This window comes from Mustela lutreola, chromosome 4 (assembly GCF_030435805.1).
Source record: "Mustela lutreola isolate mMusLut2 chromosome 4, mMusLut2.pri, whole genome shotgun sequence".
NCBI lineage: Eukaryota > Metazoa > Chordata > Mammalia > Carnivora > Mustelidae > Mustela > Mustela lutreola.
The window spans coordinates 77,042,730-77,061,176 of NC_081293.1; the positions used below are offsets into that span (position 1 = coordinate 77,042,730).

At 42.8% G+C, this 18,447-nt stretch overlaps 1 non-coding gene across 1 annotated transcript; it reads right to left on the reverse strand.

Moving 5' to 3' along the window:
• Positions 1-16,742: 16,742 nt before the first annotated feature.
• LOC131831015 (U6 spliceosomal RNA) lies at positions 16,743-16,847 on the reverse strand. Its single transcript, XR_009353533.1, has one exon. It is a non-coding gene; the product is annotated as a U6 spliceosomal RNA (small nuclear RNA).
• Between the last annotated feature and the right edge of the window lie 1,600 nt (positions 16,848-18,447).

Genomic DNA, 18,447 nt, shown 5'->3' on the forward strand with positions numbered 1-18,447 from the left:
CGGCCTCGCCCGTGCTGGGCTGGTGGCAGAAGGGTGATGACGCAAGCCTGAGGCTCTTATCTGGACCCATCTCAGCGTTCCCACCGCGCGGATCTGATGCTTGCTTCTGACCTAGTTCAGAAGAGCAGGGACGTCTGTCCAACAAGGCAGAGAGCCTTATGTCCTCAGTCCCCACTGAGCCTGCTCTGAGCTTCTGCAAAGTGAGGCTTTTGAAGGGAACTTTGGCTCCCATCACTGATATCTTGGAGTTTTTAATGTTAGAATGCCAGAAAAAGAACAACAACCCAGAAAATCACATTCGGCTTTTTTTTTTTTTTTTTTTTTTTTTTTTAAGAAAACCGTGAAGACTCGCCCAACATTACCTCGGTAGATTGTGGCAACTCGAATACCAAAAATTCAGGAGCTTTAATTCATTGGTTAGTGTTATTACTACATGGAAAAGAAAATGTGACATTTCAGTGTCCTTGTCCCCATTCGAGTATAGAGCCTTACCAGCGTCAGAAGAAATGGCATCAATCTCTGGAAACTATCTCTTTAAAACTTTTCTCCTGGGTTTGAGATTCGAGATTATTCTCAATGATTTCATTATAAATTTGGGAAACATAATCTACTCACATTTGCTCCAATATATTCAGGTAAGATCAATGCCCACATTGGAGTAATAAACTTGTGAAAATTATATGGATTTGTTAATAAAAGAATTGATGCCAATTAAACTGCTCAGTTCAGAAAGAATGCCATTTGGGGTGGTTTTGTTTTCAGCCTTTCTGAGCCATGCCCTCCTTAGGTGCAAGCATAATACAGAGAAAGTACAGTTCAATTTGGTTATCAAGTTCTTGGGTGACTTTATGAGCTCCCAACTGTCCTTTTGGAAGCAGGAAAGTGACATTCTAAGACCAGCTAAAGGAGATAAATTTTGAACAAACATGAAATAAGTTCATTTCTTCCCCACTCCAGAATTTTAACTACCTTAGCAACTTTCAAGCCATTGGAAGCATCAGAAGAATTATAAACAGAATGGGGGTCCAGATGTGCCAACAAACTTGACCTCCAGCTGGGAAGTGTTTCTCTCGAGAGCTTTATCTGTAAAGGCTTCTATCAGGGAACTCTTGTCATCTTTTAAAATGGTTTTTTTATCGTGTCCATACCTAAAGATGGAGGGTCTGAAAGACCCCGGTATCTCAAAACTAGGAAAATGGATCTCCCCTAATGTTCATGATGTAGAAATCAATTCAGTATCAAAATGACATAAAAGCAACTGGTCCAATAGGGCAGAGGTTAAAGAAAAGCTTTCTAAGAACAAAGTGAATGAAGAATCAGCATGTAGCCTTACCCCAAGTTGTACTGCATGTTAAAACTATAAGAAACAAACAAAACAGAGGTGCCTGGGTGGCTCCATAGGTTAAGCCTCTGCCTTGGGCTCAGGTCATGATTTCAGGGTCCTGGGATCGAGTCCTGCATTGGGCTGCCTGCTCAGTGAGGAGCCTGCTTCTTCCTCTCCCTCTGCCTGCTGCTCCCCCTTCTTGGGCTCTCTCTCCCTTTCTGTCAAAATTAAAACAACAACAACAACAACAACAACAAAAACTCTCTCTCTCCCTATCTCTGTCTCTCAAATAAGTAAATACTATCTTTAAAAAAAAAAAACCCTTAAAAATAAAACAAACAAAATAGGACAAAATCCCCCAAACAGAAAACAAATAGTAACATGAGAGTAAGAAAAACAAAGGCAAATTGAAAAAGCCCCTTCAGCTGGGAGAGAAGTTCTCTCTTCTGCTTGAGTTGTGTGTGAAAAGGGTCTTGACTTAGCACTGTGCTCGCCTGACACTGAATTGAGTTTTATTAAAACAGTTCCTTTAGGTCGTCTAAGCTGAAGCTGGAGGCCAGTCGGGCCTGGGCACCAGAATCTAATGAAAGTACCAGTCAGTGCTCTGGGCAGACTCCCTTTGCCATCAAATGACAGGAACTTCTATGCTGACTCAGACTTTGGCCTGACCCCTTCCTTTATCACCAAGACTTATCTCGAAGGACACCCCAGCCCTTTAGGTAAATGGCCTTTCGGTTTATCCGCCCTCCCGGTGTGTCAGACATGCCTGAAAACACAGGATCCTCATTTTGAGACCACTTGAAACAGGACTGCAGGGCGCCTGGATGGCTCAGTCGGTTGGGCATCTGCCTTGGGCTCAGGTCATGACCTCAGGGTCCTGGGAATAGAACCCCGTGTCAAGCTCCCTGCTCAGCAGAGAGTCTGCTTCTCCCTTTCCCTCTCCCCCAACGCATGTGCACTCTCTCTTGCTTTCAAATAAATAAATAAAATCTTTAAGAAAACATGATTGCAGAATAAGACAATGGAATGTGCTTAGGTGTGTGTTAGGCGTAAGGAAGATTACAGGGTTTTAAAATAACAATTGCACAATATCATGGTAGCTGGGCGGAAAGAAGGCAGAGCCTCAAATGTGGGTTCATCCCCTTTTTTCAAAGCTCTATTTGTATATTTATTTGATATATATAGAGAGAGGGTGGTTGGAGAAGCGGAGGGAGAGGGAGAATGCCCAGCAGACTCCCCGCTGCTCACCCAGACCTAGACGGGTCTTGATCTCAGGACCCTGAGGTCATGACATGAGCCTAAACAGAGTGGGACAGTCAACGCACTGAGCCACCCAGGTGCCTCAGGGTAGGTTAATTTCTAAAACCAAATAGTCATACCCTAAAAAAAGATTCCTTCAGCTTTTGTCTATCCGAAGGATGACTTTGCTGAGAAAGTATTCTCTGTTGGAAGCATCTTAAGCTCTTTGAGTATCTCATCCCACTCTTCCTGGGCTGCGGTGTCTCTGCTAAGACCTACACTGACAGCTCTGTGGGGGCTCTTTTGTATCAGAGAATTGTTTTCCTCTTGCTGCTTTTAAAATTCTCTTTTGTCTCTAATTTTAGACAGTTTTATTACAATGTATCTTGGGGAAGATCGTTTTGGATTGAAATTTTGGAGTGACCTCTGAGCTCTGTGAACCTGCATATCCATCTCTCTCCCTAGATTTGGGAAATTCTCCACCAGTTTTTCTTTAAATAAGCATTCTGTGCCTTCCCTTCTTCCCCTTCGTGGACTCCAGCGGCACAGACGCTATTTCTATAAATCCCATACGCTTTCTTCATTCCTTTTCATTCTTCTCTTTGTTTTTTTAGCTTTTGCTTCTCTGATTGGATAATTTCAATTGACCTGTTTGCAAGCTCATGGCTTCGTTTTTTCATTTAAGTCTTCTTTCAAATTCTCTGTTGAGTTCTCAATTTAGCCATTGTATTCTTTAGCCCCAAATTTCTATTTGGTTTTATTTTTTATATATATTTTCTATCTTTGGTTGAACTTTCCATTGTGTTCTCGTATTGTTTTCCTGAGACCATTAAATCGTTACCTGTGTACTTTCAGCCCTCTGAGTAGCTATAGAAGAAGCATTTTAAACTCTTTGTCAGGCAATTTCTGGATCTCTGTTTCTTTGGGGCCGGTTCCTGGAGGTATGCCTTATGCTTTTGCTAGAGTCATGTTTCCCTCATTCTTTGTGATTACCATAGTGTGGAACAGGTGTCTGTATTTGAAGATACGGTCACCTCATTCAGACTTGATGAGCTGATTTTGGTGAGGGAAACCTTTTGTCTGTGGGTGGGAGCATGCTGTGGCCTGCTGTGATACAAGGTCTAATGGCACAGGGTGCCAAATGCAGGGCTGGGTGTCAGTGCCAGGTCCAGAGGGGAAGGAGGTCTTTTTGACTCAGGCTGCCGAGGTCCATTGCATCAACAACTCTGTGGCCCTTAGTGAGTGTGTGGGGGTCTGCGGTGGTGGCCAGGGCCGCTGGGGTCCTCAGTAGGCCCAGCAGCTGGGAATCAGGGTAGGCAGCCATGGGGGCTGACGCTGGTGTTATGTACCCACTGGGCTGTTAGTTGCGGGAGTCAAGTATAGACACGCTTATAGTGGCAGTTGTAGGGCAAGTGGCAAGGACTGGACACAGCCGTGGGCACACTGGCAGCTGCCGGGGGCCTTGGCTGTCAGTGTGTACTCTTATGACTGCCATCTCCCACTGGGCATGTGCAAGGCTGTGGCAGTCCGTGACCCGAGTCAGGCTGGTAGTGCGCAAGTATAGAGTGAGGGACTAGGCGGCTGCTTCGGCAGAGGGAGGGACTAGGCGGCTGCTTCGGCAGAGGCAGAGGAGGGTGGGAGAGAGGTGTCTAGGGAGGGGAGTGGAGAGGGAAAGGGAGCAGGGACTGGGGCGGGGGAGTGGAGGGCAGCAGGGTTTTGGGAGGCTTGTATCTGGGATGTACATGGAGCAAACCTAGTGAAATCAGCAGGGGTCTGTGGGGGCTGTGCTGGCCACTGGCATCTTTCTTCCTTTCCTTCCTTTCCTTCCTACTTCTTTCTCTCTTTTTAATTTTTATTTCTTTGAGAGAGGGAGAGAGAGATCATGAGCGGGGAGGAAGGGCAGAAGGAGAGGGGGAAACAGGCTCCCCACTGAGCTGGGAGCCGGATGTGGGACTCCACCCCAGGACCCTGAGAGCATGACCTGAGCCGAAGGCAGACACTTCACCACCTGAGTCCCCCTGCTGCCCCCAGCCACTGATTTCTTGAGTGGGAAAAGTTGCTGGGTTTGTCCATAGAACAGGTTGCTGGGTACCATGGTGGCTCCTGCCTTGTGGCCATCATTCGTGGCCCCTGTAACTTCGTTGTTCCTAGCTGTCCCTAAGTGTCTCAGCTTTGCCAAATGGGTGGGGTGAAACTAAAGCAGGTCTTTGATGTGGTGTCCTGAAAGGCTGGGGAAGCTCCCCACTTACCACCTCTTCCTTTCTCAGCAAGGGGCACTCTCTCAGCTGGGGAGCTCCCGTTCGACACCAGACAACTGGCTCCAGGGCTGGAGGGATGCTGGTAAAATGAGGCTGTCTTCCTTTATTCCTGGGTGTGGTTACTGTCAGAGTATTTGCTACACTGTGTCGCTGAGATTCTTTAGGTGGACTCTGACAGCTCCTAGAGCTCTTTTATTTGTGGATGGTTATCTAATGGTTGATCTTTGTGGGTGGGGTTGGAAGCTGGCGCGTCCTACGCTTACTGTATGTGTAACTTTCTGCAACTTTCTTACCCTTGCTGGGACTCAGTGTCACTTTATTTTGTTGTTGTTGTTGTTAAAGAGTGAGAGCACAAGGGAGGGGCAGAGGGAGAGAGAGAATCTCAAGCAGATCCAACGCCCAGACGCAGGGCTCGATCTCATGACCCTGGGATCACCACGTGAGCCAAAATCAAGGGTCAGACCCTCAACTCTCTGAGCCACCCAGGCGTCCCCCATTTTGTACCATGTGAATAGTAATGGCCCTTCTTCCCAGGCTGCTGTGTGGGTTAAGCGGGTATGAAGGCAATGCCTGATGCAGAGCAGGAAATGAGCACATCTCAGCGAGTTTGCTTCTTGTGGGTCATGGTAGTCGTTGGGCTGGCTAGCTGCTCCTCACCGTGGCCTCCTAATGGCTGAGTTGATGTTAGACCATAAGCCAGTATCTCCATTAACCAAGGAAACTAGAATCATTCAGTGTGGAGAGCCGAGGTTATACCCCCTGCACATGGGTCTACGTCTGATTCCTGACTCCGTCCCTTCCAGCTCTGTGATCTTTGTGAAGCCCCTTAGCTCTCCCTGGCTCAGTAAACTATGACATCACCATGATAAATGGGAAAATGTATACAAATGGAATAAGCCCATGTGGGTGCTTAAGACATCGAACTTTCTTTCCCTGTTTCTTTCCTTCTTGTAGGGTCCTGTGAAAGAGACCCCAGCTGGGTGGCTTAAGTTTTCACATTTACTTCTAACCCAAGATGAATCCAGCCCAATGTTTGTTAGAGCTTCTGACATTACAGAGTTCAACTTCCTGACTTTTGTTCCAAAATGATATAATCTGCATCCTGCATCTTTGCGGTGAAACTTCAAAACACTATACAGCACATAGAATGAGATGTACATCGTACTTTTCTTCCTGGAGTTAATTCTCACTAATAGCTTGATATGTAACCTTCAAGATGCTTTTTATATGTTTACACATACATGTAATTATACATTCACAGACAAATGCATGTAACTTTATATATGTGAATAAATAAATTTGTTTATATAAATTGTGTTTATCTCCATATTTCTATATAGCTTTGAAATTTTCTGTCAGGGGCGCCTGGGTGGCTCAGTAGGTTAAGTGAACCACTCTTGGTTTCAGCTCAGGTCATGGTCTCAGGGTCATGGGGTCAAGCCCCATGTGGGGCTTGGAGCCTGCTTCGGATTCTCCCTCTCTTCCCCTCCCTCTGCTCCCCCCCCAAAAAAAAACAAAGAAAAGAAAAAACAAAGGAACTTTGTCATATAAAAAGGCCTTTTCATTTTAATATTTTAAATTTGTTTCTTTCGGTTTCACTACCGCAAAAAGCCACATTGTAGGTATCAAGATATAACGATGTACCAACCATTCTTTATAGAGGACTAACTTCCTTCCGCTTGTAATATTTATTTATTACAAACAATACCATACCTTCATATCTACATGTAGTGTACACATATGAGAGTATTTTTATGGGGTGGATTTAAGGTGGGGAATACGAGTTCAAAGGTTATACAGTTTCTACATTTTCAGAGCTACTGCTAAATTTCCCCCAAAGGACTGACCCAGGGTAAGTTCTGCTAATAGGGTGTGAGCATGATTATTACTCCCCATCCTCCTTCATCAGTTCCACATTCCATAAATCTTTTTATTTTTGCCAATCTGATACTGTAATTTTTCTTTGTGTTCTACTGAGTTATGACTGACTTGGACAATTTTCCTGTGCTCTGGCTCTTTGATTTTTCTTTACGAATCGCTCTTTCAAAATATTAGCCTATTTTCTCTGCCTTTTGAAAATGATTTGTTGGGTTTTTCATTTTTTTTATGAATATTGACCTTTAGTTTTTACATGTATTACAAATATTTTTTCTTTTTCCTCTTTTATAAAATTTTGATTATGGTGCCTTTCTTTAGCTCCTTTTTCATTTTACATAAATGTTAACATGTTACAGAGTTAAGACTCTTGAGGGTTTTAATTTGGGCTTCCAGGTTTCCTGATTTTTTTTCCCCCAAGATAAATTTTCTTTACTCCAAGGTTACATAAATATACTTTGTATATTTACCAATATTTTCCCATTTAGAACTCCAGACCATTTGAAATCTATTTTTTTAAGGGGCATCTGGGCTGCACAGTCGGTTAAATGTCTGCCTTCAGCTCAGGTCCTGATCTTGGGCTCCCTGGTTCTTGGGAAGCCTGTTTTTTCCTTTGCCTTCACCCTACTCTTGTGCTCTTTCTCTCTCTCTCAAATAAATAAATAAATAAAATCTTAAAAAATTATTTTTCAATACGGGTGGGTATTGAATCTGAATTTTTAAAATATAAGCAGTTATTTAATTTTACAACTATAACTTATCCTTTAGTCTTTTCTGATTCCACTGCGGTGAATTACACCTTTACTTTTTCATCTTCCGTTATAAGTTCCAGAAGCCCCAGAAAGCGTACATGATTTTCCTAGAGAAACGCTTCTCAACCCGGAACAATGTTGTTTCCGGGAACTTTCTGACCTTATCTGGAGACAATTTCGGTGGTCACTACTAGGGGAGGTGCTACTGACACCTAGTGGTAGAGTCCAGGAATGCCGCTAAACATGCCGCAAGGCAGGAGGCAGTCCCCAGCAAAGAATTTGCCCATTCGCATCATTGCAGCATATGAATATAGGTCTCAGAAAAGAAATTCTACTTGGAATAGGTATATGAACATGCATTACAATCAGTATTTAAAATTGCTGGGTTTGGGGGGCGCCTGGGTGTCTCATTCGGATAAGCATCTGCCCTGGGCTCAGGCCATGATCTCAGGGTGCTGGGATTGAGCCCTGCGTGGGGCTCCCTGTTCAGTGGGGAGCCTGCTTCTTCCTTTCCCTCTGCTCCTCCGCCTGCTTGTGCTCTTTCTCTCTTTCTTTCTCAAATAAATAAATAAATAATCTTTAAAAAAATAAAATTGCTGGCTTTTTGTAACTGTCGATAAATCCTCCAAAAGTAGTTTTGCTTATGAGCTAATAATTACCATGATGTAGCACCTGTTTTCAAGGTGAGAAAGAATGTGACTCTTGGCACTGACATTCTATGAGATGTTCCTTATGCTCCACCACTGAAGCATTTTATTCTCACCAGCTCTCGAACACATCATCTGTTCCCCTGGATGACACACGCACAGACTAATGTGTGCTCTTTCCAAAGTACTGGCTTTGATCAGACCAGGCGGGGCTGAAGTTTTCCCAGCTGACTTTACCTCCCATATTCGTGGAAATTAGACTGAGAATCATCTAATAGCTGATTCTGACTTCAGTTTCCACCCTAGGCTGGCTGAAGCAGGATCTCCAGGTTTGGGATCCAGGGATTTATATTTTTACCACCCCCCAGATGGTTCTGGGGGTGAGCTGGGTTTGGGGGGGGGGTCGCTGCTGGGCTGCACTCACAGACCACCTGCCTGCAGGGAGAGTCACCCATCGCTGTGGGGCAAATTCTTCCAGAGTAACTCTGACCTCGGAAGGGATTTTAATCCCGAGGGTAAGCTACAACTGGAGCTTTTAGGGTTAAAGTTATCCTTGTGTTCATCAGCATCAAAAAAATATAGTAAAAAGATGATTCATAATAACTACAACCTCTCTGAGATTTTAAAATATATCAGGGAAAACAATGGGGGTTGAAGAAACAAACATGCTGGTTACTCATTTTTATGGCTGTTAATGACAGCTTGTGTTGGTTCCGTTTGCTTTCATCTCAAAGGGGATTTAAACATTAATTATCATAAATCTGGGTTGCATTTAATAAACAAATATAGCTAAGCCTAGATAGTAAGATCACACAGATTTGGTGTGCGCGATGCCAAGAAAGTGCTGGGAGTCACCTACTGCCGCCCATGGAGGCGTTTCTCAAATAGTCTGATAAAAGGACAGAGAAATTTTGCTTCCAGGGTCACACAATCCTAGATAAAAGAGGTCTGAGAATAGCCCCAAAGGGCTTGAACTTCCAAGATGGCTTCAATGAGACCACTGAACTTGGCAGTTAGAAAGCAACAGCAGACGGTTGTCTTGAAGACTTTAGACTTTAGATTCCAATTCTTCTAGCTTTTAAGAGATCCATTATATGTAATATTAAGATGGTTTCCTGGAGAGCATGTCAAGGAAGGAAGACAAATTTGAAGTGAATAATTGACAAAAATTCAGTATATGTTTGCAAATCATGAAGGAAGATATTTGTGATGATAGAATTAGTTTAAAAAGTAAGTCTGAGTCCTAGCTAAACATAGTTCCCCACTGTGTGTGTGTAGGGGCGGGGGAGCATTTTGGCAAAAGATAGTGAAGGGCAGGGGGTACCTGGGTGGGTTAGATGGTTAAGAGTCTGCCTTTGGATCAGGTCATGATCGCCAGGTCCTGGGATTCGGCCCCATGTTGGGCTCCCAGCTCAGCAGGGAGTCTGCTTCTCGCTCTCTCTTGTGCTCTATCTCTCTCTATCAAATGAATAAAGAAAATCTTTAAAAAGAAAAAAAAAGGAAAGTGAGGGGCAGAATCCAGAGCATGTCTGAGGACCCTGTAAACCCCAGGGGCCAGGTAATTGATGTCCATCAATTGATATCCACCTGTCATCCTAGTGATAAAGTCTGGCTGATAATTGCATAGTGTTGCAAAGGAGAGGTATTTTTTCCCATGCATATTACCCACAGGAAAAATTAGGGGACCCAAGTAGCTCTGGTCTGAGCACTGACTTCTCTCCTTCTGAAGCCATGTCCAGAGTGCATGCATTCTGGGGTAAGGGGTCTGGGCTAGTGATTGCAGGTTTATGGCCTTTAGAGAACAGCTATCAGGAAAAAGGAGGGTCTTAGGACTTTCACATCTGTTATTAAGTCAGCCGGCAAATAAGTGTGAGTATTGAGCTTAAACTACCTAAAACTTGTGAACACATTTATACAGTTAAATAAAGCTAGCAGTCATCAGATGTAGGATTCAACCATTTGAGAATGCAGATAAGTAATTTAGGAGCTATCCAAATCAGTGCCTTTGTCCCCAGCTGTATTTTTTCCCCCTAATCAGGAAAAATCTCTACTTTGTTTTGTCATAAGGCCTGAAGTTCCACTGATAAAAAGGACCTTGGTTAGTGAGGCATTCTAGGGAAGTGGCGGGAGCACTGGAGTGGGAGTCGGGGTCTGGGGTCCCTGGAGAAGCTAGTTTTGTGACCCCGGGGAATTCACTTCCCCCATCTAGACCCTGGAATCTATACAATTTCGTTGAAACCAGATCAGTAGTTCTCAAAGTATTTTGTTAAGTCTGGGTTCTGTAGAAGGGCTGCGAGAAGTCTGCCAAGGGAGGCATTCAATTCTGTTTTCGAACGTAATTTTACTCATTTAAATAACTTTGCTTCCCAGGTAATCACAAATGTCTATTTGCATATCAAAGTTCACATAAATAGCCATATATTCATTAAGTTATGCTAGAATGTCCTATGCTATCTTATACAATTTAAGAGAATTGAGGTTGTTTGAAACCATTTAATGGTTTAACAATTATGACTTTAAATACTTTCGTGTGCAGGTGTTATCATATCACTTAACTCAACATAAAGCCAATACTGAGTCCCTGGAGTAATGTGGCTTATAAAAACTCCTAATTCTGAGGATTATCAAGGTAACTTTATCTTTACCACTTCATAATGGCAGAAGGTCATAAAAGTGAATTTTATCTGATAAATTTAGACTAAACATCTACTATTCATTGATTTTACATGTGTCTGAGCCTTAGGTCCTATTTTTTTGTTTGAAAAGATTTTTTTTTTTTTTTTTGGTCCTAATACTGTTTGAACATCAAGGGGGAGATGGTTTGTATAATCTCTCCTTTGACATTTAAAATTTTTTTATTTTTAAATATATTTTATTTCTTATTTTTTTACTTTTTTTGAGGTGGGGAGGGAAAGGAGCAGAGGGAGTGAGAATCACCAGCAGACTCCATGCCCATTGTGGAGCCTGACATGGGGCTCGATCTCCAACCCTGAGATCCTGACCTGAGCCGAAATCAAGAGTCATACACTTAACTGATGGAGCCAGCCAGGCGCCCCCAAGTTGATGTTTTAAAAGTGATCACATTTATAGGAATACACATATTGAGGCTGACAAAGACCTAGAAGATCAGCTAATTTATTTTATAGATAAAAAGGCCCAGAAGAAGGAAACAATTTGCCCAAATATTTTGCATGATGAGGGCCAAGGCAGGCAAGGAGCACTGCAGAATGCAAAGTGAGAGGAGGAGGAGAGAGGAAGTAAGGTAGAGACAGCTCCCTCTGTCACTTCACTGGGATTCAGGGGACATCCTGGCCACATCCACTGGGACGCTTGAAGAGATTTAGATAGGAAGTGTCTCTGGATTCAGAAGTTGGTTCTCCTTCCTATGAATTCTTGCTTGGGGAGTCTGCCCATGTCCAGAACATAGTAGCCTACCTCGCCCTGTCACTAATGTTGACATAGATCATTTCTAGAAGATTCTCCCCAAGGGGTCCTGCGCCTTGAAACGTTGAATTGATTGTCTATAATATGCCTGGAATATGAAGCCTCTCCTTCCTCACATCAATAAACACAAAACAAATAAAACAAACATCAACAACAACAAATCCAGAAACTGTACAATCTTAAAACAAGGTCCTTAAAAATATAGAAAAAAAATTTTATTCCTGCTTTTTCAAACCCACAATATACCTCCTGAATGATAGAACAACTGAGGAACATGAAAGACTAGAAGTATTATTGAGTCTCTTTAAAAAATTTTTTCCTAAGGCCATTTTTTTAAAAGGTAAGCATGGGGATGTGTGGGTTCAGTTATGGAACCTGGAAATCCCAACTGAAACCTCAAGGACACCTAGCAAGGAATCCCATCTACCAGAAGCATTGGGAATGGTGGAATCTGACAGCTCTGGGTTCAAATCCCAGCTCTGCTCTCACCAGCTGTGCACCCTCGGCCATATTCTGATTTTCCCTGTTCTTATGTATAAATGAATAGTAACACCTTCCTTGCAGCATTATAGTAAAGCCTAAAACATACACACACACACACACACACACGTGAGGTGCACAGCAGTAAGCCTGGCATCTAGAAGCTTCTTAATATGTCATTGGTATTTATTGCCATTCTTATCACGAGACTGAATACCAATTTGTAGGCTTGATGCAGAGAAAACCAAAAAGAAATCAGATTACTCGTACATTTTTTGCCTCACATTTCAGTTAAAATACATAAGGAGTCCGAAGCAGGCGACCCTGACTGTGGATCACAGTCTCTAGGATGTCGGGTTTGTGAGGCTGGGTGTGGGCAGAGTTGCCTGATCCCCGCCCCATGCTGGGTGGCTCTGGCCACCTCTGGCTTTGCCACAACACCACTAGGCAAGGGGGATATCTGGAAGTTCTGCCTCTAACAACCTGCATAGACAGCTGAGGCAGAAACTGACTTTGCAGCTTTACAATCTGATCATCTGTGTTGATTATAATGCACAGGTCTCTTTCTGTCTGTGGGAATAGCCTGCGACTTTTCTGATAACAGCCAAGACTTTGGAAAGACCTTGGAAGGAGCTTCCCAATGAGCCATAATGAGGGCTGTCCACCTGCTACACCTTTCTGCAACCAGAAAGCACTGACCCGAGAAGTATTTATAAATTCATCTAAATACCGTAGGAAAAAAAACCTCTCACCTATTTTTTTGTCCTCTTTAGGAATTACTCCATTTCCAGAACATCTCTTTCTGCCCTTTTTCTTTCTCCAACACAAGGTCAAGAGGAAGACAAGCATGTACTCTCATTTAACACATAAAATAGGAAGAAAGGAGACACTTCTCACTCTTTTCCCCAAAAAGGTCACTACTTATTTCCCTTTCTTTTATTCACTCAAACTTGCAATTAATTCCAGAATTAAATATATTTTTGAAAGATTTATTTATTTGAGAGAGAGAGAGAGCACACGCGGGGAGAGGGAAGGACAGAAGACCAAGCAGACTCTACTCCCAGCTCGGAGCCAGACATGAGGTTCCAGCTCACAATCCTGAGATCATGACCTGAGCCAAAACCAAGAGTTGGATGCTCAACTGATCAAGCTGCCCAGGTGCCCCCACAATGAGATATTCTTCATTCAGAAATTTATTTCTAGGACCCATCAGTGACAAACAGAAATAGCATTAAATAGCCAGGTGAGGGAAATGTAACCAGAAAATCTAGTTCAATCTCACAGCAGAGTACTACTCAGTCATTACAGATCTATTGCAGCAAGATAGTAACATGTTCACCATACGTTTCAATAGGGAAGATAAAAGCTAGTAAATAATATTTACTGAATAAAAATAAGACCAGAAAGAAATCTATCAAAATGTGAACCAAATAGCTTTTGGTGGTGAGAATTTTGGTTATATATTATTTTCTTTGTTAGGATGGTAAGGACTTTGGTTGTTTATTATTTTCTTTGTTAGTGTCTATTTTCTAAAATGTCTATAATAAACAGATTTTACTTTTACAGTTGAGCAAAAACAAAATAATTTTATTTGTTTGCTATTTAATTTAAGAGACTATTTCCAAGCCGATTTTAATCCAAAGAAAGGCAGTGCAGTTTGGGAGCAGAAAGAACCAGAGGGATGGCCTACCTCAGGGCAGGGTTCATTTGCTGAAGGAGGGCTGATTCCGGAATGCTGTCGTCCAGCTTGAGGAATGAAGCAGGAGAGGAAGCCGGACACTGGTCACATGCAGCTTCCCCTGTCATCTAACAACCAGCTTCACTGCCTCAGGCCCCAGTTCTTCCGCAGCTGCTCTAATCTATGGCTACCTTTTTCCCCTGTCGAACCAATGGAGTTTCTTAGGCACTGTTTCCCTAAGCATGGGCTAGATTCCCCTGGGACTATGGGAGATTTCAGCTGCTGCATAGGCTGCTAAATCATTCAGAGGAGTTAAATAACACAGAATCACAGGATGGGAAAGTCAGTTCCTATGGCCACTGTAACAAACGACCACAGAAGTTATGGTTTAAAGTCACGTACATTTATTCTCTTATGGTTCTGAAAGCCAAGGTCAAGGTCAGGGAGCTGAGATCAAGGTGCTGGTTGGGCTGCATTCTTTCTGAAGACTTCTGGAGAGAATCTGCTTCCTTATGGTTCCCAGCTTCGAGGGGCTGCCTTCATTTCTCGGCTCCAAGTACATCATACTATTTCTGGGTGTTCCAAGGTGTATTTCCTTTCTCTGACTTTGACCTTCTACTTGCCTCCTTGTCATAAGAACCCTTGTGCTTCCATTGGGTCCACCCAGATAACCCCGAATAAAATTCTCACCTCCAGTTTCCTAACATAATGACGGGTGCAAAGTCTCTTTTGCCAAAGAAGGTAACACGTTCGCAGGCTTGTGGGATTAGGACACGGACATCTTTGGGGGGCCATTATACATCCTATCAAATTTCTTTCAACCTTCTGGGTTGAAATTTATTTCAACCTTCTGGGACATAAGGCTGGCTCAGTCAGTAGAGCATGCAGCTCTAGGTCTCGGGGTTGTAAGTCCAAGTCCCGCATTGGGTGTTGGCATTATTTAAAAATAAAACCTTAAGAAAATGTCTTTTCTTTCAACCTTCTGAATGTTGCAAGGTGAGAGTCTAACTTTGGTTTATGTCTTTGTTTCTAGCCATTGCTCATCTCCCTGGCAAAGAGTGCATTTAACAAGAAAAGAAGTTTTTAAACTCTAGTGCCCTGACAAGTCATGGCATCTGTTTTGTCACCAATTATGTTTTGTGCTGTTATTATGTTTCTGGTGATTTTCAAGTTTTGGCAAATTATACCTCTCCTTCCATTTATAGTAGCTGCAGGAAGTTTCTTACTTTCTTTCTTTCTTTTGATTTTATTTATTTATTTGAGAGACAGAGAGAGAGCACAAGCAGGGGCAGTGGGAGACGGAGAAGCAGGCTTCCTGCTGAGCAGGGAGCCCCATGTGGGACTCCATCCCAGGACCCCGGGATCATGACCTGAACTGAAGCAGACACTTAACTGACTGAGCCACCCAGGCACGCCAGTAGGAAGTTTCTTTTTTAAAAAAAATTACAAGAATTGATTCTGAGACTTCTGAATAAGCAGTATTATGGATGGCATGCGGATATAGCAAACATTGTGAATGAGAAATGGGAATGACAAAAGCTTGAGGAGTATTGCCTTGGGTAGAACACCACTCTACTTAAAATTAGGGAAGAGTTTGGACATTCAGGGATGACTCTGCTCTTTGCTTAGCTCTGTACGAGGACTCCCTTGAGGAATGTGATGTAACTTCCTTTCTGCTTCTGGGCTTCTGGCTGGATTAGACCGCGGAGCCCACAACTCTTGATCTCAGGGTTGTGAGTTCGAGCCCCACCTTCAGTGTGAGGATTACTTAAAAATAAATATCTTAAAAAAAACAAACCCAATTTCCATTCTGCGTCTTTGACAATATGTTCCCTACATTCTCTATGGAGGATGGGTCAACAAGATTGGGAGATAGACCTTCTTCTTCATTCAGAAAGAATGCAAATCAGCAATGGGGTATGGTTTATTGGGCATGGGCTATGGTCAAATCTCCTTGCACGTCTTGCTGAGCGCTGAAGGTTAGTTCCTGTGCTCATGTGGTTCTCTGTCTGGTGGCTGATGACAGATGAGGACAATTTAGACAGAAAGAGCTAGGTCTGTAGGAAAAGGAACCAGAAGGTGCTTTAGAGTTCAAATAGTCCAATCCTTTCAGCTTGGAGGTAGAGGGGAGAGGGTTAGGATGGAGGAGATGGCAATGGAAGGGTCAAGGAACTTTTTATGGTGAAGACAGTTTTCCCTCAGGGACTTTACCAGGGATTTTCCCAAGAAGATATTGGGGTGGAAACTTGATCATTTTTTCCCTGCTGGCAACCCCAGTACCACGAGCATCTCCTGAGTACCGACCACTTGCCAGATTGTCTCAGTGATAGGCGATACAAAGCCAGACTTTAATTTTCTCTCTGTTAAAATCACGTCTTAGATTATTGGTCTTCTCTTAATAAAAGATGATAAAATGGTTTTTGTTTACCTTTTATGTAATCTGCCTCAGAAGCAAATATTCTGCGTCTTTTTAAATACTTGCTATACTTCACATTGTCTTTATCAGATCTTTGATTACTTAGAATAACTAAGTTTTTTTCAATATGAAAAGAGCTAAGCAGTTTTTTGTTTGTTTGTTTTTTGCAACTAGAACTTCTAACTATATTTGCCTTTTGAAACCTTAAACTGTTGGAAATAAGGGTATGTAGTACACCAATGCCTAAAATTCCATTTAAAGAACCCACGATATTAAACAATGTTTATAATATTTGCATTTTTCTAATTTTCTATCATATTCGTGTACTTTTTAGTAATATAAATCATATTATCTTACTAGAATATTGAAACCTATGTAGTTTCCATATATCCCTGTGGCAAATCTCACTGCATAGGTAGTTAACAGTTTTTCCTTTCTTCCATTCCAGTCCTGATTTTTTGGCCTCTGTCTTCTGTGTTTGGAGCTTCGTTGCCCTACATGGCTAATGAGGTGTTTTGATAGAGTCCAGGACCAGGTGTTTTTACCTATAGCAGTTTCCAGAGATCTTTCTTTGGGGAGGGGTATGGTGTCAGGGCAAGGAGGTCATTTGCTAGTGTTTATCATTTTTAAAAAATATGGAACCCTTCATGAATTCGTGAGGCATTCTCCCCACAAGGGGTCATGCTAATCTTCTACTGTTCCAACTCTAGTGTATGTGCTGCCCAAGTAAGCACTTAAAATGCTTATTTTGATGAAACTGAAGGGCACATAGTATTCCAAAAAAGTTAACTTTTTCCCCCGGCTCAGTTGACAGGTTTGGTTAAGGAAGCAATTTGCACACAGATTAAAAATGATAAAAACAAAGCAACAAAAACTAACAAATAAGCAGAAACAGAAACAGACCTGTAAATACAGAGTACAAGCCAAGAGGTTGTCAGAGGGGAGGGGTGAGAAGATGGGCAAAAGGCGTGAAGCAGAGTGGGAGACACGGGCTTCTCGTGATGGAATGAACAGGTCCTGGGAATAAGAGACACAGCTCGGGGAACAGAGGGCCTACAATACCCCTAGATGGTAACAGATGGGAGCTACGCTTGTGAGCATAGCATGAGGCATAAGCATAAGGCTAGGCTATCAAGTTACTATGTTGATACCTGACACTGATGTAGAATTATGTCAACTAGGTTTCAATCAAGAAAATTTTTCAGTGGCAAACAAAGGTAGGAGTTACTGAGTTACTGAGGAGTTACTGAAAAGCAAAGTATTGGTGCCTTTATACTTCACCGCAAGTGTTAATGATGGCACAATATTATTGTCATGTTTCTTTTCATTGGGACTGGCTGTGTGGGGCTGCGGCGATGCCGATGGAGATGTTGAGATCAGAGCCCCTCTCACATCGTGGTACTGGCTGGGTGGTTTCATAACCACCAAGGTGTGAGTACCAGGAATCTGTTTTCACTGGACCCCAAAGCACTTCTTCTTCTTTTTTTTTTTAAAAGATTTTATTTATTTATTTGACAGAGAGAGATCACAGTAGGAGAGAGGAAGGGAAGAGATCACAGAGAGAGAGGAAGGGAAGCAGGCCCCCTGCTGAGCAGAGAGCCGGATGTGGGACTCGATCCCAGGACCCTGAGATCATGACCTGAGCTGAAGGCAGCGGCTTAACCCACTGAGCCACCCAGGCGCCCCCCCAAAGCACTTCTTAACTTCTAAAATGGAATGAGAACCACACGGAGATTTTGCAATCTCTCGGTATCAGATGAAGATAAGAGTGAAGTCAGTGGAAATGCGGAGAAACATTTCCCCTCAGGGCCATACGTACTGCAAGTGTCTGCACAGAATTCAGCGTTGGGTGGGACTAGCAATTAATTCAAATTGACGAACCCAAGTTGAGTGTTTTCTGCGATCAAGTCACCTTGCTAAGTACTGGAAAGTTAAATGGTAAAGCCCCAAACTTGGAAACAACCCAGAAATTCCTCAGAGTGAGAAGTACCGGCTCAGTGGGTAAATAGTTAAACTATAGTGGGGCCACACCCTGGATATTTCTCAGCATTAAAAAGGAGCAAATGCGATACACTTTAACAGTTAACAGTTTGGATGGCTCTCAAGCAAGCGAAACAAGCCATTATCAAAAGGTCACATATCGCAAGATTCCGTTTACACAAAGTTACTGAGATGTAGAGCAGATTAGAGGTTGTGCAGATTAAGTTCAAGGAGAGCTGGGGAGGGGTGGGCGTGGTTGTTAACTATGCTGGGAAAGCTGGAGGGAAATTTTTGTGGTGATGGGCCATTCTGTATCTTAATTGTGGTTGTCTTACACAATCTACACCCCGTGAT